Here is a 27753-nt window from a genome sequence, read left to right on the forward strand (position 1 = left end):
CTCTAATCGCCACCAGGACAGAAACCCACTGGTCCTCACCTACCACCCCACCAACCTCCATATACATTGTATCATCCATCGTCATTTCCGCCACCTCCAAATGGACCCCACCATCAGGGATATATTTCCCTGCCCTCCCCTATCAGCGTTCCGAAAAGACCACTCCCTCCGTGACTCCCTCGTCAGGTCCACACCCCCCACCAACCCAACCTCCACTCCCGGCACCTTCCCCTGCAACCGCAAGAAATGCAAACTTGCGCCCACACCTCCCCCCTTACTTCCCTCCAAGGCCCCAAGGGATCCTTCCATATCCGCCACAAATTCACCTGCACCTCCACACAGATCATTTATTGCATTCGCTGCACCCGATGTGGCCTCCTCTATATTGGGGTGACGTTCCGCAAGTAGGCGGCCTATTTCAGAGAACACCTCTGGGACACCCGGACCAACCAACCCAACCACCCCGTGGCTCAACACTTCAACTCCCCCTCCCACTCCACCAAGGACATGCAGGTCCTTGGACTCCTCCATCGCCAGACCATAGCAACATGACGGTTGGAGGAAGAGCGCCTCATCTTCCGCCTAGGAACCCTCCAACCACAAGGGATGAACTCAGATTTCTCCAGTTTCCTCATTTCCCCTCCCCCCACCTTGTTTCAGTCAAATCCCTCGAACTCAGCACCGCCTTCCTAACCTGCAATCTTCTGCCTGACCTCTCCGCCCCCACCCCCACCCCGGCCTATCACCCTCACCTTGACCTCCTTCCACCTATCGCATTTCCAATGCCCCTCCCCCAAGACCCTCCTCCCTACCTTTTATCTTAGCCTGCTGGACACACTTTCCTCATTCCTGAAGAAGGGCTCATGTCCGAAACGTCGATTCTCCTGCTCCTTGGATGCTGTCTGACCTGCTGCGCTTTTCCAGCAACACATTTTCAGCTCTGCTCTAAGAGTTCTATTTTGTAATGAAACACTGACATGAGCAAATGCGAAAGATAAAAAAAACATACATACGTTGTTCAAAGTCAGATGCCAGTTTCAGTGCAATATGGAACTTTGGCATCATACTGTAGATTAAAAAATGTCTGCATTAGCTAGTTGTATTTGACTGTGAGAGTTGAGGAAGTTAAGAGTTGAAATTTAACTCCAGATTCTTGAGCATATAATTTAGTTTACCTGACACTTGACTGAAGGAATACTGCACTCTTGGTATTACTGTAATTCAATAGTGAGATCGTATCAAAATCTTGCCCATCCTCTCAGGTGAATATTAACGATTGTGTGTCTTTGTTCAAAGAGAAGGGCCGTTTTCTTGATTGTTCTGGTGAAGACATGTCTCTCACTAATATAAATTATCTGGGCAGTATCTAACTGCTATTTTTCGACATTTAGTGTGTTTAAATTGTGTCAAAAACAAAGATCAGTACAGCACTGGGACAGGCTCTTTCACCTATCACAATGGCACTGACATGTGATGCCTTTATAAACTAAAAGCCTTGCCTTTATGTTGTCCATATCTCTCCATTGCCTGTCTGCTCATCTGTCAAGATGCGTCTAAAACATCGCTATTGTATTCGCCTCCACTACTTTCTCTGGCAGTGCATTCCAGACACTTATCACCCTCTGTGTAAGAAACCTGCCCCTCATATCTTCTTTAAACTTTCCCCTTTTTACTTTAAAACTATGTGCCCTAGTCATTGACATTTCTACCCTGGCAAAAAATGCTCAGGCTATTCATTCTATTAATACCTCTCATAATTTGGTAAATTTCTGTCAGGTCACCTCTCATTCTTTGATGTTCAAGCAAAAACAAACCAAGTTGTTTCTACAAACCAAGCAACCTCCTAGTAAATCATTTCTGTGCCCACTTCAAAGCCTTCACATCATTCTGGTAATGTGACAACTAGAATTATATGCAATATTCCAAATGTGGCCTTACTGAAATTCCATACAACAATTTTTATACTCTATGCCCCAACAATGAGGGAAAGTATGCCATATGCCTTCTTGTCCACCTTGTCCGCTTGTGTTGCCACTTTCAGGGAACTGTGGACCTGTAAGCATAGATCCCTCTGTATGTTGATGCTACTCAGGATTCTGCCACTTACTGTATATTCCCTCCTGTATTGTATCTTCCAAAATGCATCACTTTTCATTTGTCCAGATTACACTCCAACTACCATTTCTTCACTCAAGTCTCCAGCCTATCTATATCCTCCGTAACCTCTGGCAATCCTCCTCACTATCTGCAACTCTTTCAATGTTTGTGTCATCTGTAAGTTTACAAATCAGGCCACCTGCATTCTGCTTCAAACCATTTGTATATGTTATAAACAACTGGGATCCAAGCACTAATTCCTGTGGAATACCACTGGTCACAGATCTCCAGTCAGAAAAACATTCTTCCAATGCTAATTTGTGTTCTGTGACTAAGCCAGTTCTGTACCTATCTTACCAGTTGATGTGGACTTCACCTTTCATATCAGCTTACCGTGAAGGATCTTGTCATGCTCAATGTTGTATTGACTGTGTGTGTATGAAAAGGATGGACATTTTTCTACTTTAACATAAAAGAACAACATGACATTTGGACAATTTACTGTGAACCGAGATGATCACCTTGTTGCCCATCTCTGCTAGACAACCGTATATACATAGTTAAAGATGCAGTGGAGACACCTAGGGCTCTTTAAAACCCAATTAATTTATTCAGTACTTAATCAAATAATACTGTGTTAACTACTAGAAATATCTCAGTCACTTTCTTTCACTACCCTGGGCTCTATAACTAACCCGAATTGTTATTACCCAGGAGAATTGGCAGCTGACTAGGCTGGAACTCTTCTCAACTTCTTCACCATGCCTCCTGACACAAGGCACCTCTTATTCAAAAGAAGAACAAAAGAAAAAAAGAGGGGTACAGCACAGAAGTACAGCTTCAGTCCTCCAAGCCTGTGCCAAACATCATGCCCTAACTAAACTAAAAAACAAACCTTCTGCCCTTATTTGGTCCGTAACCCTCTATTCCCTCCCTAATCAGGTAATCATGCAGATGCTTCTTAAATGTCACCAATATGCCTGCTTCCACCACCTCTTCTGGGGGTATATTCCAGGCTCCTCCCACTCTCTGCGTGAAAAAGTTCCCTCCCAAAAACATCCCCCTCTGACATGGAGCATATGCTTCCTTGTAATTGAAACTTCAACCCGAGGAAAAAGGCTGTGACTATCAACCTATCTATGCCTCTCATAATTTTGTAGACCTCTATCAAGTCTCTTCTCAGCTGCTGTCTTTCCAGTGAAAACATTCCCAGTCTTTTTTCCTCATAACCAATACTCTTGAGACCAGGCAACATCCTGGTGAACCTTTTCTGCACTCTCTTCAAAGCTTTCACATCCTTCTGGTAGTCTGGTGATCAAGATTGCACACAATACTCCAAATGCGGCCTAACAAGGGTTTTATATAGCTGCAGCATGGTTTGTCAACTCTTGTAGTCCATGCCCCAGCCAATGAAGACAAGAATGCTGTATGCCTTCTTAATCACCTTGGCCACTTGTGTTGCCACTTTTAGGGAATTGTGGACTTGCGTGTCCAAATCGATTTGTATGTTAATGTCCCTAAGGATTCTGTCATTTACAATATAATTGACACCTAAATTTGATTCTCCAAAATGTATCATTGCACATTTGTCTGGATTAAACTCCATCTGCCACTTCTGTGCCTAAGCTGCCAAACTATCTATATCCTGTTGTATCCATTGACAATCATCGGCACTATTAGCAACTCCTCCAATCTTCGTGTCATCTCTGCAAACTTACTAATCAACCAACCCACATTTTCCTCCAGACTATTTATATATATACTACAAACAACAGAGGACCTAAGACTGATCCCTGTGGAACACCACCAGTTGTTGGTCACCAGTGTGAAAAATAGCCTTCCACCGGTACCCTCTATCTTCTAAGACCAAGCCAGTTTTGTACCCATCTAGCTAGCCCACTCTGAATCCCATGTGACTTTAGTTTTTATACCAATCTGCCATGTGAGACTTTGTCAAATGCCTTACAGAAGTCCAAACAAACTACATCCACAGCCCTTCCCTCATCAAATACCTTTGTCACCTCTTCAAAAAATTCACTCAGGTTGGTGAGACATGACCTTCCTCATAGCTGAAAATGTGTTGCTGGAAAAGCGCAGCAGGTCAGGCAGCATCCAGGGAACAGGAGAATCGACGTTTTGGGCATAAGCCCTTCTTCAGGAATCTTCTGTCCGAAACGTCGATTCTCCTGTTCCCTGGATGCTGCCTGACATGCTGCGCTTTTCCAGCAACACATTTTCAGCTCTGATCTCCAGCATCTGCAGACCTCACTTTCTCCTCAATGACCTTCCTCATACAAAACCATGCTGCCTATCAGTAACTCATGCATTTTCTACCAAATGTGCATATATCTTGTCCCTCAGTATCTTCTCCAAGAGCTTCCCCGCCACATACATCAGGCTCACTGGCCTACAATTTCTTGGATTATCCCTGCTTCCTTTTTTTAAACAAGGAAACAACATTGGCTAATCTCCAGTCCTCTGGAACTCTGCCTGTGATCAAAGAGGATGTGACGATATTTGCTAATGCCCCAGCTATTTCTTCCCCTGCCTCTCGCAATAACCTGGGGTAGATCCAAACTGGCCCTGGATACTTGTCTACTTTAATTTCTAACTTGTTCTCCAGAGTCCTGGTGAAATTGGGGGTTTCCTGGGCTACTATTTATATAGTTCAGATCTGCCAAGTAGCATTCCAATTTCCTTATTTGGAATTGCTTGAGTCATAGAGATGTACAGCATGGAAACTGTCCCTTCGGTCCAACCCGTCCATGCCGACCAGATATCCCAACCCAATCTAGTCCCGCCTGCCAGCACCCGGCCCATATCCCTCCAAACCCTTCCTATTCATATACCCATCGAAGTGCCTCTTAAATGTTGCAATTGTACCAGCCTCCACAAACTTGTCCAATTCCAAATGGTTTTACCATTCATAATTACCTTAGGTTTCTGCAAATCATTTTGCTTTTTAAGCAAATCACTTTGCTTTCAACCATAACTTAGCCCCTGATTGGTTTTCATGGCAGCAGGAATGTCAGTCTTTTCATTCTTCCTAATTGCAGCTTGCATGTGGTAACCTATTTACCTTAGAGAACCACTATCTACAATATCCTCCGTCCAGCTTGCAATTAACTCATTCTAGTCTACTGTAAAATCTCATATTGATTCCCATATCTTTCGCCTTCTTTAACATCTCCCCTGATTTTGATCCAAAGATCATCTGAGGATCACCCCGACTGGGTTTGCTACATTCAGACAGTGGTTAGTATTTCATCAGCAAAGCATCTGTGTTATTTGTTGATGCCATTTAAATTATTACACTTATAATCAAAGTTACAAATCATTTTTCGATATCTTAGTTATTTTCCTTTTGTTCTGCGGCAAGTACATTAGTATAGTTTTCCACATCTTACAAAATAAGCTTAATATCAATGCAGATGACAATGAGCGAGTTACAAGGAATTCTATAAACTAGCTATACCTATGTTATTCCTACTCTATAACGTAATAAGCAGTTATTATAAACCCTCTCCAATACGAGCTATCTTTAGGCATCTGAGACCAATCCCTGTTGTTAGTCTCTTCTATTTCTTAATTTACTGTTTTAACAAACACAATAAGACCATTACAATAACATTATCGCATTAGTGAAATCATGTGAGAAATAATCCTGATCCATGAATGAACCTGAGTGTTCAGCCCCCAATTCCAAATTTTACTCCAAAAGCTTAGACCCTCCAAGACCTTATCCACCTCTTCAGTGTGATTTTTAATTTCCTTCATGCATATAGTCCATTTATGGATAATTTCCTTTGCCTCGAGAATGATCTTTAGCCAGTCTGCAGTGAAATGGGGAATAGGTGGAAGTTCAGTAGCTATAAATCACCATACGCCCTGGTCTGTATCATTAGATTGGACAGATAGAGATATGAGAAGTTTCTTACTGGGTTCTGACTTAAAGAAGACTTGGTGACTAATGGTCAAGTCAGAGGAAATATCGCTGATAGCCACATCCTACGGCACATCATGTTCCTCCCTTTTGGTATCCTGATGCTGTTGTAGCGATATAGTAGGTGTCTCCTACAAAGGCATCTTAAGAAAGGTTTGGTTATTCACTGACAGGATAGAAAATGAGCCGTTCTTATAAGAGACAAATCCACACTGAGTTAGCCCTTCCCTAGTCATTTCCTTTGGACAGTGGTTTCCCCCTTGGTGATACTGGGTCAAATCCACTCCTCCCCTTTAGATTAATGTAGAAGCGAGTTTTGAGAAGATTTATAGCTCAGGTTGGGGTTCTGGACGTAAGTTTGCTTGCTGAGCTGGAAGGTTTGCTTTCGGATATTTCGTCACCGTAACCACTTTTTATATATGTGTTTAGGTTAGTGATGTCATTTCCTGTGGTGATTCATTTCCTGTTCTTTTTCTCAGGGAGTGGTAAATGGGATCCAAGTCAATGTGTTTATTGATAGAGTTTCGATTGGAATACCATACTTCTAGGAATTCTTGTGTACATCTCTGTTTGGCTTGTCCCTAAGATGGATGTGTTGTCCCAGTAAAAGTGGTGTCCTTCCTCATCTGTATGTGAGGATACTAGTGAGTGTGGGACATGTCTTTTTGTGGCCAGTTGATCTTCATGTATCCAGGTGGCTAGTTTTCTGCCTGTTTGTCCAATGTAGTGTTTGTTTGCAAGGTATTGTGTAAATGACATGAGTTTTGCTTGTTGTCTGTATAGTTCATTAGCTGCTGTTTTAGTGTGTTGGTCAGTTTATGGGCTACCATGATGCCAATAGGTCTGAGTAGTCTGGCAGTCATTTCTGAGATGTCTTTGATGTAGAGGAGAGTGGCTAGGGTTTATGGACGCGTTTTGTCTGTTGTTTGGGTTTGTTGCTGAGAAATCTGCTGACTGTGTTCATTGGGTACCTGTTTTTTTTGAATTCGCTGCATAGGTGATTTTCCTCTGCTCATCATAGTTCCTCTGTGCTGCAGTGTGTGGTGGCTTGTTGAAATAATGTTCTAATGCACATGTTCTAATGTTCTAAAGTATGGAAGCCTGAACATACACACCAGCCCGTTTTGAAACAATTTCTATCCTACTGTTATTAGACGACTGAATGGACTCTCAAACTCTTAACATTCCCCTGTACCTGTGTTTTAGTTTTTGCCGTTGTTAACTATTATTTGTTTATCTATGCTATTTAACTCAGTGATCTGCCTATATTACTTGTAAGACAAAACTTTTCACTGTGCCTTGGTACACGTGACAATAAATTCAATTCAATGCAGCTTTGTTTGTGGATGTTGGGATGATTGCTTCTGTAGTTCAGTATTTGGTCCATATGTGTTATTTTCCTGTAGACGCAGGTTTGAAGTTCCCCATTGGCTGTTCACTCTACTGCGACATCTAGGAATGGCAGTTTGTTGCTGTTTTCCTCCTCTTCATGAATTTTATGCCAGTAAGGGTATTGTTGATGGTCTTGAAGGTTTCCTATAATTTGTTTCATTTAGTGATGACAGAGGTGTCATCCACATAGCGGATCCAAAGTTTGGGTTGGATGGTTGGCAGAGCTGTTTGTTCGAGTCTATGCATTACTGTCTCTGCTAAGAACCCTGATATCAGAACTCCATCAACAAACACATTGACTTGGATCCCATTTACCACCCCCAGAGAAAAAGAACAGGAAATGACATCACCACATGAAATGATGTCACCAACCCAAGGAAACCTAAACACATAAATAAAAAGCGGGCCATTCCACCATACCATCAGTGCTACACTGGAAACTCACTGATGATGTTACTTAGTATGGTGATGAAACGTCTGAAAATAAATTGGCATGGGTTGGAGAGTTATTCAGTGATAGCTTCCTGGTATTTACCCATGTTAGGAAGTATGTCAGATTATCCCCATGCATAGGTATATGGAGCACTGCACCAATGTAATACTAACCCTTGTTATCATCACAGCTACTCAAGATTTGGTTGGTGAGAGTGAGGTTCCTGAGATGGCACTTGGGTAACTTCTCCCCCACCCATGTCTTCAGTCGCTCATCTGATACCCAGTCCAGTACTCTATAGGTGTTTAATTGCAACATACGTGTACTAACCATAGACAGAAGTCAACTAATACATGTGGAGTAAACTGCTGCCTTCTTATTGTATGCCATGACCTGAGCCTTTCTGTCTATGATCTGGTGAGTAATATTCTGAAGGGGTCTCAACATTTTGATGATGTTCAGAATCACCTGTGCTGCTTGCCTTTTTATATTACTAGTCTTTTCCTAATCCTGATATCCCTGCTCTATAATTATCCTCTTCTTTTCCTGGAGAGATTGCAGCTGATAACACCCTCGACATAGCGGAAGTGGATTAACAGTCACAACCCCCGATGCTTAGCCAGCTCCCATTAATTCTATCAGCCCCCTTCTCTTTCTTTTCTGCTCTGATGTAAATTCACTATGACTGTTGTCTCTGGAGCAAATGATCAAAGAGCTGCTGGGTATTCACACCAGGCAGGCAATTTATGTCTGATGGATTAAACACGATTTGTAAATGCTTGTATCCTATTTCTCCTGTTTCTTCTAAACTAACCCTATTCCCCCAGTGTTTCTCTGAGATTCACCACACCTTGGTTCTAGGGTTGTTTCTGGTGTTGTAGTGGTGGTATTTATTGGGTTAGCTCTATACAGTATGAAAGGCCCTGATCCCTGGCACCTGCACCACTCATCTACCTCAGGTAGAAATGACTCTATATCCAAAGTGTCAGGCTCAGGCTTACTCACCACTCTGACCCACTTGACCGGGCCATCTGATTCCACAGGAGATGGGCAGGAGAGACTGCAGTCTACTCCTATCTCAGACCAAGTAAGGAATGCCGTCACCATCATGGAGCAGGTCCCTTCGGTCATAACCTGCATGAGGACTTGATGTCTGAGCTGTTCATCTGCAGGCTAATATGTATCCCATCCCAACATGTGAGGGTTACCATGACATTTGTCACAATGCTTAATGTTTTATGCAGACACTCAATCATCGCCTTCCTCTTTCCCTCATAATACAAATCGGTGGCCTGATCAGCATGGGTCTTTCCCTCCATGTAATGCACTACCATCCTTGCCTTGGAACTCAGGCTTAATGATATTGATGTCTCCGCCCTGACTGAAACCCTGCAGGCCGGGAAAGGACAGCTCAGAGAGAAAGGTGGTGATACACCTTTCTCTGGAAAGGCAAGGCTGAATAAAGAGCACTGCATCCGTGGACTTGGCTTTACCATGTAAAACAAGCTGGTGGACCAACTCAAAGACTCCCCTTGTGGAATAAGTAAACATCTTGTGACACTCTGATTCACCATTGCTTGGAACTGGTATGGCACAGTATTCAGTGCATATGCACCAACGTTCAATGCAGCAGCTGAGGACAAGGAGGAATTCTACTCCAGCCTTAATATAAAAATCACTCACGCCAAGGATAGGAGCCAACAACTGCTGGTCCAAACCTGATCTGAGCCAAGATCAACATAAATATAGCCCCAACATGGCAGAGACAACAGAAGCAGTGCAGCAAGAAGTTCAACATTAAGGCACTCAAAGACCCGGGAAAAAAATAGCCTCATAAAGCCAACTCCTCTCCACAAACCAGCCACTCTTAGCAACACCGAGTAGCAGGCTCCTAACAGCCTCTGGTCTCCCCTCAAGACTGCCATCATCAATGCCAGCAAAAATTCAGTCACTCAACCAGAAAACATCAAGATTGGTTTAATGAGAATGATCAGGAGATCCAAAGCTGGAAGTACATGGCATGGCTTTTGAGCATAAAACAGCAACTGCACTCAAGAGAAAAGGCAGGTCTACAGACGACTAATGACCAAGATCCAAGGACAAACGCATGACACACAGAAAGGTGGATAGAGAAATCACTGGAGGGGCCCAACGAATGGCTGACAATTACGGCATGCATGGTTTCTTCTATGCTGTTAAGGTCAATTACGGACCAAGCACTCAAGGCCCAACCCCACTGCTAGCCAAGGATGGAGTGACTCTTATCAAAGACAAAGAAGTCATCAAACAACACTGGGGTGAGCACTTCAGAGACCTCCTCAATCAAGACTCTGTAGTCGATCCAAGTATCCATGAATGCATCCCACAACACGCTACACACCACAAGCTCAGCAATACCCAGCCCTGCATGAAACACAGAAGGCCATCTGCCAGCTTTAAGAACTACGAGGTGCTGGAGCAGACGGTATCCCTGCTGAGGCATTGAAGTGAGGAGGCAAAGAGCCCCTGCTGCAGCTACATGCCCTTTTCTGCCTTATTTGGAGGGAGGAGGGCATCCCAAAAGAGCTCTGAAATGAGCATTTTCAAAAAAGGGAACAGGTCCATCTGTGGTAACTACAGGGGAATCTCCCTGCTGTTGACCATTGGTCATAAGTTGCCTGAACTGTCTCCCCCCTGCGGCTGAGGACCCCCTCCCAGAATCAGTGTGGCTTTCAGCCACAGAGAGGCACTACAGACATGATTTTCATCACGTGACTGCTGCAGGAGTAATGCAGAGAAAAGAACCTACTCCTGTACATGACCTTCTTCGAACTTACAAAGACCTTTGACATCATCAATTGGGAAACATTACGGAGCATTCTTCTCCACTTTGGTTGCACGATGAAATTTTCCACCATCCTTCGCCTCCTTCACGATGACATGGAAGTCGTAGTAATGACAGACAGTTCCACTGACCCATTCCATACTCAGGCCAGTGTCAAGCAGGGCTGTGTCATTGCCCCAACACTGTTCTCGATTTACCTTGCTGCAATGCTTCACCTCACCGCCTACAAGCTCCCTGCTAGAGTGGAGCTAATTTACAAAACCAGCAGAAAATTATTCAACCTTCCCTGCTTTCAACCCAATATCAGTCACCCTAACCAGTGTCACTGAGCTGCAGTACGCAAATGATGCTTGCATATGTGCAATCTCAGAGGATGTACTCCAGACCATCGTTAGCACCTTTATGGAGATATATGAGAGCATGCATCTTACACTGAACATCCACAAGCTGAATGTCCTCCACCAACCAATAGTGTGCAGTGAACTCCGGATTATCAAGGTCCAGATTGAACGTTGATCACTTCCAATACCTCGGGAGTGTCCTGTCAGCCTAAGTAGCTATTGATTGCCACTAGTGTGCCAGCGCAGCCTTCAGCCACCTGAGGAAAGGGTGTTTGAGGACAACAACATCATATTTGACTCCAAGTTCATGGTCTACAGAGCTATGATAGTTCTTACTCTTCGAAATGGCTCTGAGATGTGGACAGTCTACAGCAGGCACCTCAAGTGCTGGAGCAGTACCACCAACACTGCCTGCACAAAATCCTGCAAATCCACTGGAAAGAAAGATGAACCAACATAAGCGTCCTCAACCAGACCAACATCCCCACTATTGAGACACTGACCACCCTTGATTGGCTGCGATAGGTTGGGCACATGTCCGCATGATTGACATAAGACTCGGCAAGCAGGTGCTCTACTCCCAGCTCTGAAACAGCCGGTGAGCAGAGGAAGTGCTTCATTAATACCATCAAGACCTCACTGGTGAAGTGCAGCATTCCAACAGATACCTGGGAATCACTGACCTAAGACAGTCCAAAGTGGAGGAGGAGCTTTCGAGAAGGCATCAAACACCTCAAAACTTGCTGTTGAGAAAAGCAGAAGCAAGGCAAGAGCAACAAAAGGGGCACACTGCCAGACCAATGCCCCAACCACCTCTTCCTGCAAACATCTCTACCCCACGTGTAACAGAGCCTGCACAAGCCACATTGGTCAGCCACCTATGGACTCACCTTGAGTGGAAAAGAGTCATCCTCATCTGTAAGGGACCACCAATGATGATGAAGATGATGCATTTCTGAGGATGTGTTGGCCGAATTGCATTGGAAGAGGGTGATGGTAATCCCTAATCTTACTTTCTCAATAAATAGTATTCCCATAATTTACATCTCGTTATCCTGATCTGCTGCAAATCAATTGTAATTTCTGGTCTTATTTACAGTTTTATTCCAGATTCAATCTTCAGACATCATTGGTCAATTCATGCACATCTAGGATAGGCTTCAGCTGTCCATCCCTCCCTCTAGCCCATCTCAGATGTTTTATCCATTGTATTCCCCTTTTTTTTTCTTCCTTTGTTTTCCATTTGTGAGTCTGAGGAGTCCATCTGACCCCTAAGGAGCAAGGAGGTAATAGCATGTCTGCTGGATCTATATTTTGTTCAGGTGACGTGGTCCCGTGTTTCTCTGCTCTGGGTTCCCAAACCATTCCCACTCCAAATCTCGTTTCTCTGGGTATTATGTGTAAATGATGATAGCTATCTTGTCCCCCTCCGAATGTTTTAACTGATTCATATGGTTCCAGCCACACTTGTCGGGGGCTGCAGCACCTCATGGACTGGCTTTATCTATAACTTTGTATGGTCCAGCACATCGAGGGGTCAAGAATGATATGGTTTAATGTATTGATATCATGACCTGTTGGCTCAACTGCAACTCTATCGGTTCTGTTTTTGAATCAAAGTGGACTTTGCTCTGTGGTGTTTTTTATTTCCCATGTTATTAATTTCTACATAATTTCATTAATTCACTCTCTCAATTAGCTGTTGTACCCATTTATCTTTGAGAATATCATGCACTTCTGATTCCGATTGGTATAGGCACAGTGGTGGTTCAAAACCACACATTTCTTGGCCTGTCATCAATCCATAAGGTATGAATGCTGTGGAAGAGGCTACAGTACTTCTTATTATCATCAGGACATAAAGGAGAACCATGAGCCAAGTAGTCTGGTGCTGCTGCACCACTTTGGCTGGCATATTCTTCAAAGTTCGATTCATTCTTTCGATTTTTCCATTGGATTGGACCCAAATGGAATGTTTAATTCCCAACAATGTCATTACAATGGCATTTCTTGAGCAGTGAAATGGATTCCCTGGTCTGACGTGATATTCCCGAGTAAACCCCAGCAAGTGAACACCTTAGAGTCAGGGAGTCATAGAGTCATAGAGATGTGCAGCATGGAAACAGACCCTTCGGTCCAACCTGTCCACGCCGACCAGATATCCCAACCCAATCTAGTCCCGCCTGCCAGCACCCAGCCCATATCCCTCCAAACACTTCCTATTCATATACCCATCCAGATGCCTTTTAAATGTTGCAGTTGTACTAGCCTCCACCACTTCCTCTGGCAGTTCATTCCACACACGCACCACCTGTGTGTGAAAAAGCTGCCCCGTAGATCATTTTTATATCTTTCCCCTCTCACCCTAAACTTATGCCCTCTAGTTCTGGACTCCCCGATCCCAGGGAAAATACTTTGTCTATTTATCCTATCCATGCCCCTCATAATTTTGTAAACCTTTATAAGGTCACCCCTCAGCCTCCAACGCTCCAGGGAAAACAGTCCCAGCCTGTTCAGCCTCTCCTGATAGCTCAAATCCTCCAACCCTGGCAACATCCTTGTAAATCTTTTTTGAATCCTTTCATGTTTCACAACATCTTTCTGATAGGAAGGAGACTAGGATTGCATGCAGTATTCCAACAGTGGCCTAACCAATGTCCTGTACAGCTGCAACATGACCTCTCAACTCCTGTACTCAATACTCTGACCAATAAAGGAAAGCATACCAAACACCTTCTTCACTATCTTATCTACCTGCAACTCCACTTTCAAGGAGCTATGAACCTGCACTCCAAGGTCTCTTTGTTCAGCAACACTCCCTAGGACCTTACCATTAAGTGTATAAGTCCTGCTACGATTTGCTTTCCCAAAATGCAGCACATCGCATTTATCTGAATTAAACTCCATCTGCCACTTCTCAGCCCATTGACCCATCGGATCCATATCCTGTTGTAATCTGAGGTAACCTTCTTTGTTGTCCACTACACCTCCAATTTTGGTGTCATCTGCAAACTTACTAAGTATACCTCTTATGCTCACATCCAAATCTTTTATATAAATGACAAAAAATAGTGGACCCAGCACCAATCCTTGAGGCACGCCATTGGTCACAGGCCTCCAGTCTGAAAAACAACCCTTCACCACCACCCTCTGTTTTCTACCTTTGAGCCAGTTCTGTATCCAAATGGCTCCTTCTCCTGTATTCTGTGAGATCTAATCTTGCTAACCAGTCTTCCATGGGGAACCTTGTCGAACGCCTTACTGAAGTCCATATAGATCATGTCTATCACTCTGCTCTCATCAATCCTCTTTGTTACTTCTTCAAAAAATTCAATCAATTTGTAAGACATGATTTCCCATGCACAAAGCCATGTTGACTATCTCTAATCAGTCTTTGCCTTTCCAAATACATGGTCATCCCGTCCCTTCAGATTCCCTCCAACAACTTGCCCACCACCAACGTCAGGCTCATCTGTCTATTGTTCCTTGGTTTGTCCTTACCACTATTCATAAATAGTGGCACTATGTTAGCCAACCTCCAGTCTTCCGGCACCTCACCTGTGGCTATCAGATGATACAAAAATCTTAGCAAGAGGCATAACAATCACCTCCCTAGCTTCCCACAGAATGTTTGGCTACACCTGATCAGGTCCTGGGGACTTATCTACTTTTATGCATTTCAAGACATCCAGCACTTCCTCCTCTGTAGTACAGACATTTTGCAAGTTGTCACCATCTATTTCCCTACATTCTATATCTTCCATGTCCTTTTCCACAGTAAACGCTGATGCAAAATGCTCGTTTAATATCTCCTGTGTCTCCATACAAAGGCTGCCTTGCTGATCGTTGAGGGGCCCTATTCTCTCCCTAGTTATCCTTTTGTCCTTAATGTATTTGTAAAAATCCTTTGGCTCTCCTTAACTATTTGCCAAAGTTATCTCATGTCCCCTTTTTGCCCTCCTGAATTCTCTCAAGTATACTCCTACTGCCTTTATACTCTTCTGAGGATTCACCCAATATATCCTGTCTATACCTGACATATGCTTCCTTTTTCTGAACCAAAACCTCAATTTCTTTAGTCATCCAGCATTCCCTATACTTACCAGCCTTCCCTTTTACCTTAACAGGAGGATACTATCCTTGGACTCTTGTTATCTCATTTCTAAAGGCTTCCCATTTTCCAGCCGTCCCTTTACCTGTGAACATCTGCCCCCAATCAGCTTTTGAAAATTCTTGCCTAATACTGTCAAAACTGACCTTTCTTCAATTTAGAACTTCAACTTCTCAAGCAAGATCTTTGCTGTCATTTTTGCTGGATTCATGCGGGTTGGGAATGATGAGATTACTTACCCTTCAGCCCAACAAGTCCACACCGACCCTCCGAAGAGCAACCCACCCCTACATACCCCTTCACCTAACACTACGGGCAGTTTAGCATGGCCAATTCACCTAACGTGCACATTTTTGGAATGTGGGAGGAAACCGGAGCACCCAGAGGAAACCCACGCAGACATGGGGAGAATGTGCAAACTCCACACAGACAGTTACCTGAGGCGGGAATTGAACCTGGGTCTCTGGTGCTGTGAGGTAGCAGTGCTAACCACTGTGCCGCCCAATGCTTCCACCCATTTAGTAAAGGTATACGTGATCACCCGGATGTACTTATATTCTCTTGTGGTTGTGGGAAGAGGTGTCACCTAGCCTATTTGCAGGTCAATCCAGAGTCCTTCCATGGGTCTAGTGTGTCCCAAAGCTCCCTTCGTAACATATTTGTCAAAGTTGTACTCAGCACAAATTTTGTATGTAAGATCCCACATCTCCTTTCATTCATGACCATTAATATACTTCCTTTAATCTATCCAAAGTGTTCTCCATCTCTTAGTGTATATATCGTGGTACCAATAAATCATCTGATTCCAGTCTGCCTCAGGTACCACAAACCTCCAGTACCACATACTCCTTAATGTGTATGGCTTTTTATTCCTTATATTCCTCTAACTCTCTCATTTCCAATACTTTTGTAATTCTTTATCCTTTCTTTGTTCCCCTGCTAAATCAATTGGGGTTGCACCTTGATCTTTCTGTGCTCTTATTTCCTCTATCTGTGGTTGCCATTCTTCTCCAGCTATTGCCCCTTGTTCAGCCAATTCATCTGCCTTTTTATTAATTCTGGTGACAATTTTTAATGAACTTTTACTTCTGCAACCCCACATTCCTTTCCTTGTGCTTTATCAAAAATATGTTTCAGCAAGGGGGTCAAGGGTAAGGCCTTTCTTTCAGCTAACACAAAACCTCTCACTTCCCACAAGGGCATATATGTGCATGCTATCGGAATAAATGGTGGACCCTGGGAGAACCTTGTCTGTGTGACGTACTATATACACCACTGCTGCTAACTCAGCTGATTGTGCAGCCATTGTTTTTGGCAACTTCAGAGCGATACTCTCCACTTCCCAACCCCATTCATCTTCCATTAAATCCCATAACATGTTCTTCATTCTCTACCTTGTACAGATGAGCAGCCATCAACATTTTTTTAAGGGGTGATTTGACATTCCCTTGCTGTCCTCCTATTTCTGTCTCTGTCTGTCTCATCTTGGGTATTCTCTGTGTTCTCTTTACCAGTATTCCCGCCTTTTGGTTTGAGACTGATGGTCCCTTGGGATCATTTGCTATCACCACCAGATACTCACGGAATGTCCCCAGTGAATTAAGTTATCTGCTAACATGGTTGTGCTTTCAATTCTTTTTACCTCTTGTAATAACTGTTTTGGCTCACTGTGCCATCGTTAATATGTCCATCCAGTAGCATGTGAGTGGATGTATATTCCATCAAAATTGTTAATGGGTTCAATGCTACAATGTAGGTAAAATGTTGTACTGTCCAGAACACTGCCAACAAATGCAGTGTATTCCTGGTATGCAGGTGTGAGCATGTGTGAGGTATAGGCTACTGGTCTCAACTGACCATGCAATATGACTGCGATATTGTACAATCTGTTGCAGCCACCTCCATCCCATCTCAGACCCAAAAATGATCTTAGTCCTTAATATCTGTAGGAATGGGGAGCCAAATTGCATGTCAATACATTGCTTATTTATTTCTCTCTCTCCTGGGGTTAATACCAAACTCAAATAACTAACTTTTTGTCTAACGATGTGAGCTTTTGTAGTATTGAGCTTTAACCCAAGCTCCTTTAGTAGTTGCAACAACTCATTCAGGATCTGGTAATGTTCTTGTTTGCAAAAGCAAATCATCAACAAAGTGTATCAGGCAGTCTGGCCTACAGAAATCCAACAACCCATTGCTCAACCCTTGATGAAATTTTGATGGGGAGTTGTGAAATCCATGTGTATTGCTGTCCCTTAGGGAAAATGTGAATTCATGCCGGCACTCCTTGTTCAAGGGTATTGCCCAAAATCCATTACTTATATCCAGCACCATAAACCACTGTGCAGAGTCACTCTATTCAATCATGCTTTTGGTACTAGTAGCCACTGTGGGTGCCATTAAGAGTGTTACCTTATTTAACTCTTGATAATCAATGGTCAGTCACCAACTCCCATCCAGTTTATTTACTGGCATGATGAGTGAATTGTTTGTAGAGGTGACTCACCTTAATGCCCCTTGTGCTACCAGACTTTGCACTACATTTTCTATATCACCTTCAGCCTGCTTGGAGCATACATACTGCTTTTGGGGCTTTGAATCTGGGCCTTGTATACACACCTCCCCTTGCATCTGTCCACAATTATGCTTATGTTCAGCAAATGCCTCCTGGTTTTGTCCAATAATTCCTTGTACAATTGGGTCCTCACTTATTTTTACCATCATACACACTGTCTTCTTTTACTGTCCTACATGGATTTCAGCAAAAAAACCTTATTCCTGGCATTTACCATATCGTACAATTCACTGAATCAAAGCACAGTCCTGCTCTCGCTATATAAGCACTTCCCAGAATATGCTCTTGATTTTCTTAATACAGGGAGACGATCCTTTATCTGAAATTCCAAAATCTGAAAAGCTCTAAAATCCGAAGGTTTTTTTGTGAAGTTTTTTTCTCATTAACAAGTCAACACCCACTCTATGCGTGTCACTCCAATGTGACATGGTGGGGAGGGGGGGTGTGGCCCAGCACCGGTCGGCCTGTGTTTACTTAGTAAGTCTGCTCCTCCGGTAAGACTTTTAAAAATTTCACCATCAAACTGTCACTTATTCTGAAATTCGAAAAATTCCGAATTCCTGAAAAAAGCTGGTCCCGACAATTTCAGATAAATGATAATTTACCTGATTTCCCTCTCAAGCATACTCCTACTTCCTTCATACCCTTCAAGGGATTCACTCGATCTATCCTGTCTATACCTGACATATGCTTCCTTCTTTTTCTTAACCAAACCCTCAATTTCTTTAGTCATCCAGCATCCCCTATACCTACCAGCCTTCCCTTTCACCCTGACAGGAATATACCTTCTCTGGATTCTTGTTATCTCATTTCTGAAGGCTTCCCATTTTCCAACCGTCCCTTTACCTGCGAACATCTGCCTCCAATCAGCTTTCAAAAGTTCTTGCCTAATACCGTCAAAACTGGCCTTTCTCCAATTTAGAACTTCAACTTTTAGATCTGGTCTATTCTTTTCCATCCCTATTTTAAAACGAATAGAGTTATGGTTGCTGGCCCCAAAGTGCTCCCCCACTGACATCTCTGTCACCTGCCCTGCCTTATTTCCCAAGAGTAGGTCACGTTTTGCACCTTCTCTAGTAGGTACATCCACAAAATGAATCAGAAAATTGTATTGTACCCACTGAAGATATTCCTCTCCATCTAAACCTTTAACACGATGGCAGTCCCAGTCGATGTTTGGAAAGTTAAAATCCCCGACCATAACTACCTACTATTCTTACAGATAGCTGAGATCTCATTACAAGTTTGTTTCTCAACTTCCCTCTGACTATTAGGGGGTGTATAATACCATCCCAATAATGTGATCATCCCTTTCTTATTTCTCAGTTCCACCCAAATAACTTCCCTGGATGTATTTCCGGGAATATCCTCCCTCAGCACAGCTGTAATGCTATCCCTTATCAAAAATGCCACTCCCCCTTCTCTCTTGCCTCCCTTTCTATCCTTCCTGCAGCATTTGTATCCTGGAACATTAAGCTGCCAGTCCTGCCCATCCCTGAGCCATGATTCTGTAATTGCTATGATATCCCAGTCCCATGTTCCTAACCATGCCCTGAGTTCATCTGCCTTCCCTGTTAGGCCCCTTGCATTGAAATAAATGCAGTTTAATTTGTTAGTCCTACCTTGTCCTTGCATGTCCTGACTGTTTGACTCACTTCTGTTCTCAGCTGTACCTGTCTGCCTGGGTCCCACCCTCCCACCTTGCTAGTTTAAATCCTCCCAATTTCACTGCCAGTATATTAGTCCCCTTCCAATTTAGGTGCAATCCGTCCTTCTTGTACAGGTCATTTCTACCCCAAAAGAGATCCCAAAGATCCAAAAATGTGATTCCTTCTCCCATACACAAGCTCCTCAGCCATGCATTCATCTGTTCTATCCTCCTATTCCTGCTCTCACTAGCTCGTAGCACTGGGAGTAATTCAGATATTATTACCCTTGAGGACCTCCTTTTTAAATTTCTGCCTAACTCTCTGTAATCTCCGTTCAGAATCTCAACCTTTTCCCTTCCAATGTTGGCAATGTCCTCCTGCTGGCCCCTCTCCGCTGTGAGAACATTCTGCACCCTCTCTGAGACATCCTTGATCCTGGCACCAGGGAAACAACACACCATTCTGCTTTTTCTCTGCTGGCCACAGAAACGTCTGTCTGTCCCTCTGACTACAGAAACCCCTACCACAATTGATCTCTTGGAAGCCAATGTACCCCTCGTTGCATTAGAGCCAGTCTCAACACCAGAAACTCGCTGTTCGTGCTATGTTTCCCTGAGAATCCATCACCCCCTACATTTTCCAAAACAGCATACCTGTTTGAAATGGGTATATCCACAAAAGACTCCTGCACTAGCTGCCTACCTCTCTTACCCTTCCTGGAGTTAACCCATCTCTATGACTGTATCTGAGACTTTTCCCCCTTCCTACAACTGCCATCCATCACATACTGTTGCTGTTGCAAATTCCTTATCGCTTCTATCTATCTGTCTCTCCAGCCGATCCACTCGATCTGATAAGATTCGCATCCAACAGCATTTATGGCAGATATAATCTGCAGTAACCTTTAAACTCTCTTTAAACTCCCACATCTGACAAGAAGTACATATCACTGCAAAAGCCATTTTTGCTCCTTCACAATCTACAGACCCAGAAAATAACACCGTCTTATTCCTCTACAAACACTGCCCCAGGTTAAATAAGTAGCTATGGCTTATATTTTAAGTTTACTCAAGAGACTTATCTCCAAAAACATATAATCAAGAAAGAATCCACTATACTCACTACTGCAGCCTTTCTCTTGGACAGACTTAAAACAACAATTAATGTATCTGATTCTGTGCTGTGAATTTCGCTCAACAGTTTCTCCAAAATTAGTTGTGAATTTCACTGTTCATTTTCCCAGATGCACCCATTATCAATCTTTTTCTCCGTTACATTGATGACCGTATTGGTGCCATCTCATGTTCTCTCGAGGAGTTTGAACAGTTCATCAACTTCACCAAAACCTTGTACCTTGACCTTAAGTTCACATGGACCATCTCCACCACCTCCCTCCTGTTCCTGGACCTCTCTGTCTCCATTTCCAGCAACCAACTCTACATGGACATCTATTTCAAACCCACTGACTACTCCTTCTCCCAACTCCCTCCTGTAAAAATGTACTCCCAATTCCTGTGCCTCCACTGTATCTGCTCCCACGAGGAGCAGTTCCACCCCTGGTCATACCAAATGGCCTCCTATTTCAAGGACCGCAATTTCTCCTCCCATGTGATTAACAATGCCCTCCAAAGCATCTTCTCCACTTCTCGTACCTTTGTCCTCGAACCCCATCCCTCTAACCGCAATAAAGATAGAACCTTGCTGGTCTTCACCTTCCACCTCACTAATCTTTGGATGCAGTGCATTATCCTCCACCTACAGTCAGACCCTACCACCAAAGATATGTTTCCCTCTCCACCCCTATCTGCGTTCTGCAGAGGTCATTCCCCCTGCGATTTATTTATTAGGTCAACGCCCTCCACCAACCCACCCTCCACCTTCCTTTGCCACCACATGACGTATAAAACCCGCACCCACACCTTCCCCCTTACTTCCATTCAAATCCCCAAAGCTTCTTTTCACATAGAACATAGAACAATACAGCACAGAACAGGCCCTTCGGCCCACGATGTTGTGCCGAACTTCTAACCTAGATTAAGTACCCATCCATGTACCTATCCAAATGCCGCTTAAAGGTCGCCAATGATTCCGACTCCACCACTCCCACGGGCAGCGCATTCCATGCCCCCACCACTCTCTGGGTAAAGAACCCACCCCTGACATCTCCCCTATACCTTCCACCCTTCACCTTAAATTTATGTCCCCTTGTAACACTCTGTTTTACCTGGGGAAAAAGTTTCTGACTGTCTACTCTATCTATTCCTCTGATCATCTTATAAACCTCTATCAAGTCACCCCTCATCCTTCGCCGTTCCAACGAGAAAAGGCCGAGAACTCTCAACCTATCCTCGTACGACTTCCTCTCCATTCCAGGCAACATCCTGGTAAATCTTCTCTGCACCCTCTCCAAAGCTTCCACATCTTTCCTATAGTGAGGCGACCAGAACTGCACACAGTACTCCAACTGTGGCCTAACCAAAGTCCTGTACAGCTGCAACATCACTTCACGACTCTTGAATTCAATCCCTCTGCTAATGAACGATAATACTCCATAGGCCTTCTTACAAACTCTATCCACCTGAGTGGCAACCTTCAAAGATCTATGTACATAGACCCCAAGATCCCTCTGTTCCTCCACCTGACTAAGAACCCTACCATTAACCATTAACCCTGTATTCCGCCAATCTGGCAGAGATTTTCCTGTACATCCATCCACCTCATCTACTGCGTCCTTTGCTCTCGATGTGGTCTTCTTTACATTGGGAAAGACAGGATGTCAACTTGTGGAGTTTTTCAGGGACACACGCACCAAATAATCCCACTGCCCTCTGGCCGACCACTTCAACTCCCCCTCCCAATCCCCCAAGGACATTAAAATCTTGGGCCTCCTCCACCACCAATTCAAAGCCAACCACCAACTGGAGAAAGAATGCCTCATCTTACACTTTGGGACCTTTCAATCACATAGCATCAACGTAAATTTGTCTAGTTTCCAATTCTCCCCTCCCCTCCCACCTCATCCCAGATTCAACCCTCCAACATGGCACCGCCCTCATGACCTGCCCATCTTCCTTCTTCCCTATCCAATCCACCCTCCCCACCAACCTATCACAACTACTCCCCATCTACATCCACCTATCGCCTTCCCACCTCATTATTTATCGCTGTCCTCTTTACCCTCCACACTCCTGATGAAAGGCTTATTGCCTGAAATTTCGATTGTCCTGCTCCGCTTTTTGACTCTTAAATGAGGACGTTGCCTGGATTGGAGTGTATTAGCTGTAAGGAGAGGTTAGACAAACTTGGCTTGTTTTTGCTAAAACATCAGAGGCTGAAGGGCAATCTGAGAGAAGAATATAAAATTATGAAAGGCTTGTTAGGATGGACAGTTGAGTCTTTTACTCAGGATGGGTAATGTCAAATACTCGGGTACGTAAGTTTAACATACAGGGGATAGTTTAAAGGAGATATGCAAGGCCAGTTTTACAGTGTGATAAGTGGTTGGAATATGCTGTCAGGGGAGTTGATAGAAGCAGATATGTTTAAGAGGCATTTAGACAGACAGAAGAAATAGAGGGACATGTGTCACTTGCAGGCAGATGGGATTGGCTTAGAATGGCATCATGGTCAGCACTGACATTTGGGCCAAAAGGCCCATTTCTATGCTATACTGTTCTATGTTGTTGTTGGGTTGATGGGACTGACCTATGAAGAGAGGTTAGGCAAAAGTGGCATATATTCTCATTCTGTGAAACCCTAGACAGTTGATCGAGTGGAAACTCCAGTATACTTAAAGAGACAGTCAAGGTAGATACAGATGATAAGCTTTGGGCTGGGTAGTCTAGAATGTGGGGGCATAATTTTAAAAGTAAGAGGATTACTATTTAGGACTGGCATAAGGAGTAGGGCTCATCTGCTTCATTCACTTTCCTTTCAGCATCTTTTCTTCTTTTCACTCAGCTGCTATTGTCACAGCAATAGCTTGGCAGGGGTGATTGAGCTCAATGCTGACTTATGGCGGTCAGCGAGTTGGCCCAGCGCTTCTGCATTGATGAGCCGGTCCTAGCGCCAATTCATGCCTGCTGCAGTGGAGGTTAGTTTGGGTTCCCGGCAGCATCAGTATCCAGCATAGATTCATGGATTTGGAGATACCAGTGTTGGACTGGGGTGTAGATTAGATTCCCTACAGTGTGGAAACAGGCCCTTCGGCCCAACCAGTCCACACCAACCCTCCGAAGAGCAACCCACCCAGACCCATTTCCCTTTTGACTAATGCACCTGCTATGATGGGCAATTTAGCATGGCCAATTCACCTAACCGGCAAATATTTGGACTGTGGGAGGAAACCGGAGCACCAGGAGGAAACCCATGCAGACACGAGGAGAATGTGCAAACTCCACACAGTCGCCTGACGCTGGAATCGAACCTGGGACGCTGATGCAGTGAGGCAGCAGTGCTAACCACTGAGCCACTGTGTACAAAATTAAAAATCACACAACATCAGGTTATAGTCCAACAGATTTATTTGGAAGCACCAGCTTTTGTAGTGCTACTCCATCAGGTGGTTGTGGAGAATAAGATTTTAAGACACAGAATCTTTAGCAAAAGCTTACAGTGTGATGTAACTGAAATTATACATTGAAAAAGGCCTGGATTGTTTGTTAAGTCTCTCGTCTTTTAGAATGACTGTGTGGTGTCAGTTCTTTCATATGTAAATTGTAACACTTTTTTAAAAAAGTTACATTCTCAAGTGAATTTTAACAATTGGTGCCATGTTGGCCCAGATAATGCATTGAAGGTGCAAGCTGCCCTGTGTGACGATGTTTGTGTCACAATGGTCAGACTGATTCTAATCTAAAAAACAGATTTACAGGATCCTACTTGGATTCTTGCAGTTTTTGAACAAAGTAAAATGTAATTCTGCAGGAACAAATTCATCCCACAAACTTATATGTGTGTGTGCGTGTGCGTGTGTGTGTGTGTGTGTATGTGTGTGGAGTGGGGGGGTGGGGGGAGTTATGAGTGCCTGTGAGAGAATGTGTGTATGTGTGTGAGTGTAATGGGGTATAAGTCTGTGAGAGAGGGTGTGTGGGGGTGTATGTGTGACCGTATGAGCGGGCGTCTGTGTGCAGATTCATGGAGGCAGGGATGGAGGGGAGGTTTGGCCCACTATAAGACCTGACTGCATTGGCAGCATCTGCATCAGTAAGGTGGGCTGGAAGCAGACTCATGTTGGCGGCAGGGTCAAGTTTGGGCCTCTGCGGTACCTGATGGCGCCTACATTGGCAAGGTCCAGCCAGACCTCTTAGTGGTAGAGGCATCAGTGGAAGCAAGATAGCGCCAAAGAGTGGCGATTCTTGTTCTGGCAGGGGCAGCACATCAGAGCAGACTCAGCTGGTCGATGATGGAGGACTTAACAAGAAGTATTGTAAAGTTGAACACTTTCTTTGGTTAGTATGATCAAAGTGTCAAGAATTAACAAAATTAGTTTGAATTAAACAACATTTTCCAGATACTGATATCATAAGCTAATCGAAGGAATGAAGGGTGTTAAATTCTAGTTGAGAATGTCGTGGTAGTTAATCCTTCATTTTGAGACAATTATTACTTTAGTTTTCTTAGAATATTTTCATGTAACCTCTTGTATCCAGTAATTGTCAACATTCTTGAATCTTAAAATAGTTTTAAAAGCTCAAATTATAAGGTTTGGAGTTGTAGAAGATACTTATTTTAAAAAAAAAACAGCAGATGGAGAGAAATTGCCCAAGGGGTGAAAAGAAGCACTCAGGTAGGATAATAAGACAACATTACATTACTGAGAGGGATTTCCGCGAGTGGAATTAAATTGCAGTTTATATTTCGTTAACCATCTTCAGGGGAACAAAAACTGAAAGAACAGATAGTGTAGTTGTGAAAATCTAATCCCTCAGTTTTAGTGTCAAACACACCTCTAAGTGTAAAAGGTGCGGCCAGAGGAGTTTAAATGGGAAAACTCAGCAGCCTCACCACTTGTGTTCCCCACTCCTGAATCAATCTCTTACCTTCAAACAGAATCTAACTCCGCGCTCGCTTCGCTTCATGCGCGGGCTCGCGCAGTGTTGTTTTGTCGCCTGGCAACCGGCCGGTTGCGGCCTGGCGCTGGGAATCGCTGTGTGGATCCAGGTGAGTGTTCGGACTGGCTTGTCCCGCATGGTGTGTGTAGAGCCGGCTACCAATCTGTGATTGATTGACTGACTTACTCTAGATTTATTTCCTTTGACTTTATGGAGAGTCCTGTCTGTTACCCGGTCCCGGAGGCGCAGGTGCTGTGGCCATTGGCGGTGTCACTGTCGGTTAATGCTGTCATGTCCTCCATTGTAAACCAGGAGAGTCATATTAAACACTGATGAAGGGTCGCCGGACTCAAAGTATTTCTACAGATGCTCTAAGACCATGCTAAGTTTCCCCAGTAGTTTTTTTTTTGAAGATTATTACATTTATGGCAAAGAATCATAGGGATTAGAGTTACCCTTGTTGCCAGTGATTCTATTCGTTGATAATTTTGAAATGTATCCAATAATAACTTGGGGGTTGCTTTCTCCTTATCAAAAAAACTCAGCAAAACTAAGCAATATTTTGTATCATCTGAGACATCCAGGCAAATTAAGTCATAGCACTTGAAGTATTGTTTTTGGTTTTGTAGTAATTGCTACAATAGGGACGAAGACGAAAAGACAAATATGTTAAACTCTCAACTAAATGGGTTTTGATTATTCAATCTGGGTTGCAAGAAACATGAGCCCAGCATTATCAGGGCAAGTACCAATTATCAAATCAAAACAAACCTGTTTGGATTTTGCAACTGTGTTAATTACTTAAAAATCATTAACTACAATGATCTAGTGATTGATGTGATGTGGACTTCTGGTATCCCAGGGTAATATAATTCTCGTTGGCAAAAGTGAGTACTGTAGATGCTGGAGAGCAGAATCAAGAGTGTTGTGCTGGAAAAGTACAGCAGGTCAGGTAGCAACCAGGCTGGGAATCTTGGTGGTGGAGAGAGAAATTGGGGGCAAGGTAGCTGAGAGTGCAGAATGTGGCTGAAGAGCTTCAGGGCAAAGAGAGACTCACTGAAAACGTTGTACAGAGAGGAGAACGTCTCCAAGTAGGTATCCTTGGAAGAGGATTCGCAGTAAGGTTAAAATCTATACATCTAGTGCCAAGTTAAGGGAAATCCAACCCTCTGCAGCAGCGCTGTCGATAAGCAGCCAAATATATTGAAGTTGTTCAGGCTGCATTATTTTCTTAATGTTTGGACTGTGGACTTAAAAAAAGGAAGATACTACTTTTAAACATAGATGTTTGCTGGTTTAAAAATCATATTTGGTTGAGCACACGGAGTTGCCTACAGTATTGCTCTTGCTTGGAAAGAAAAGCAAAAAGTAGCTAAGTCCCCTGGCCCTGAATACTTGCATCCTAGGATCTTAAAGGAGATAGCTACTGAGATAATGGAAGTATTGGTTGTAACTTTCCAACAAATCCTCTGCTTTTGGTGAAGTACCAAAAACTGCTTATGCGACACTCTTTCTAAAAGGAAATGAGGCAAAGAGCAGAAAACTATAGGTTGATTAGCTAAACATCACTTGTTTAAAAAAAATCAGAATCAATTATTAAGGAAGTAATAGCAGAACATTTGAAAAGTCATAATTTAATCAAGCAGAGTCAGTATGACTTTATGAAATAGAAGCCATGTCTGACTAATTTACTTGAGTTTTCAAGGAAGTCTCAACTAGAGATGGATAGAGGGGAGCCTGTTGTATTTGGACTTCCAGAAGGTGTTTGACAAGATACCTCACAAATGCTAAGTCATAAGATCGAGACCCTACGTGTTGGAGGTAGTACATGGATAGAGAATTGGCTAATGGCCTGGAAACAGTGAGTGGGAATAAGAGTTCTTCAGTTTGATGATTTTTGTGACCAGTACTCCACATGAAGCAGTGCTTAGATTGCATCTGTTTACAACAAACAACTTGGAAGAAGGAATTGGATGTACCTTAGCCAAATTTGCAGATGGTACAAAAATAATTGGCAAGGCAATTTGTGAGAGGTACACACACAGTTTGCAGAGAGATGTTGATCAGTTAAGTGGACAAAACGTTGGCAAATGGAGTACAACATGGGAAGTTGTGAGATTGTACATTTTGGAAGGGAGGAGAAAAAACAGTAAAAGGAGAAAAAATTCAGCAAGTTGCTACACAGAGACTTGGAGGTACTTATGCATGAAGCACAGAAAGCTATCACAGGTGCATAGGTAATCGGGGAAGGCTATTGGAATGTTGACCATGATTTCAAAGGATTGGAATATAACAGTGGGCAAGTCTTACTGCAACTGTACAAGTGCTGGTGAGA

General features: G+C 43.5%; 1 protein-coding gene across 2 annotated transcripts in view; it reads left to right on the top strand.

The window, feature by feature from the left end:
* Positions 1–25407: 25407 nt before the first annotated feature.
* armc3 (armadillo repeat containing 3) overlaps positions 25408–27753 on the top strand; it is a 172832-nt gene continuing 170486 nt past the window's right edge. For both annotated transcript variants that reach the window (XM_043690441.2, XM_043690446.2), the window contains exon 1: positions 25408–25527. The gene's annotated coding sequence lies outside the window, so the exon portion shown is untranslated. The remainder of the gene's footprint in view (positions 25528–27753) is intronic.

Source organism: Chiloscyllium plagiosum, unplaced genomic scaffold (assembly GCF_037043375.1).
Source record: "Chiloscyllium plagiosum isolate Xiang-an unplaced genomic scaffold, Cpla_swu_hap1 HiC_scaffold_5, whole genome shotgun sequence".
Classification (NCBI taxonomy): domain Eukaryota; kingdom Metazoa; phylum Chordata; class Chondrichthyes; order Orectolobiformes; family Hemiscylliidae; genus Chiloscyllium; species Chiloscyllium plagiosum.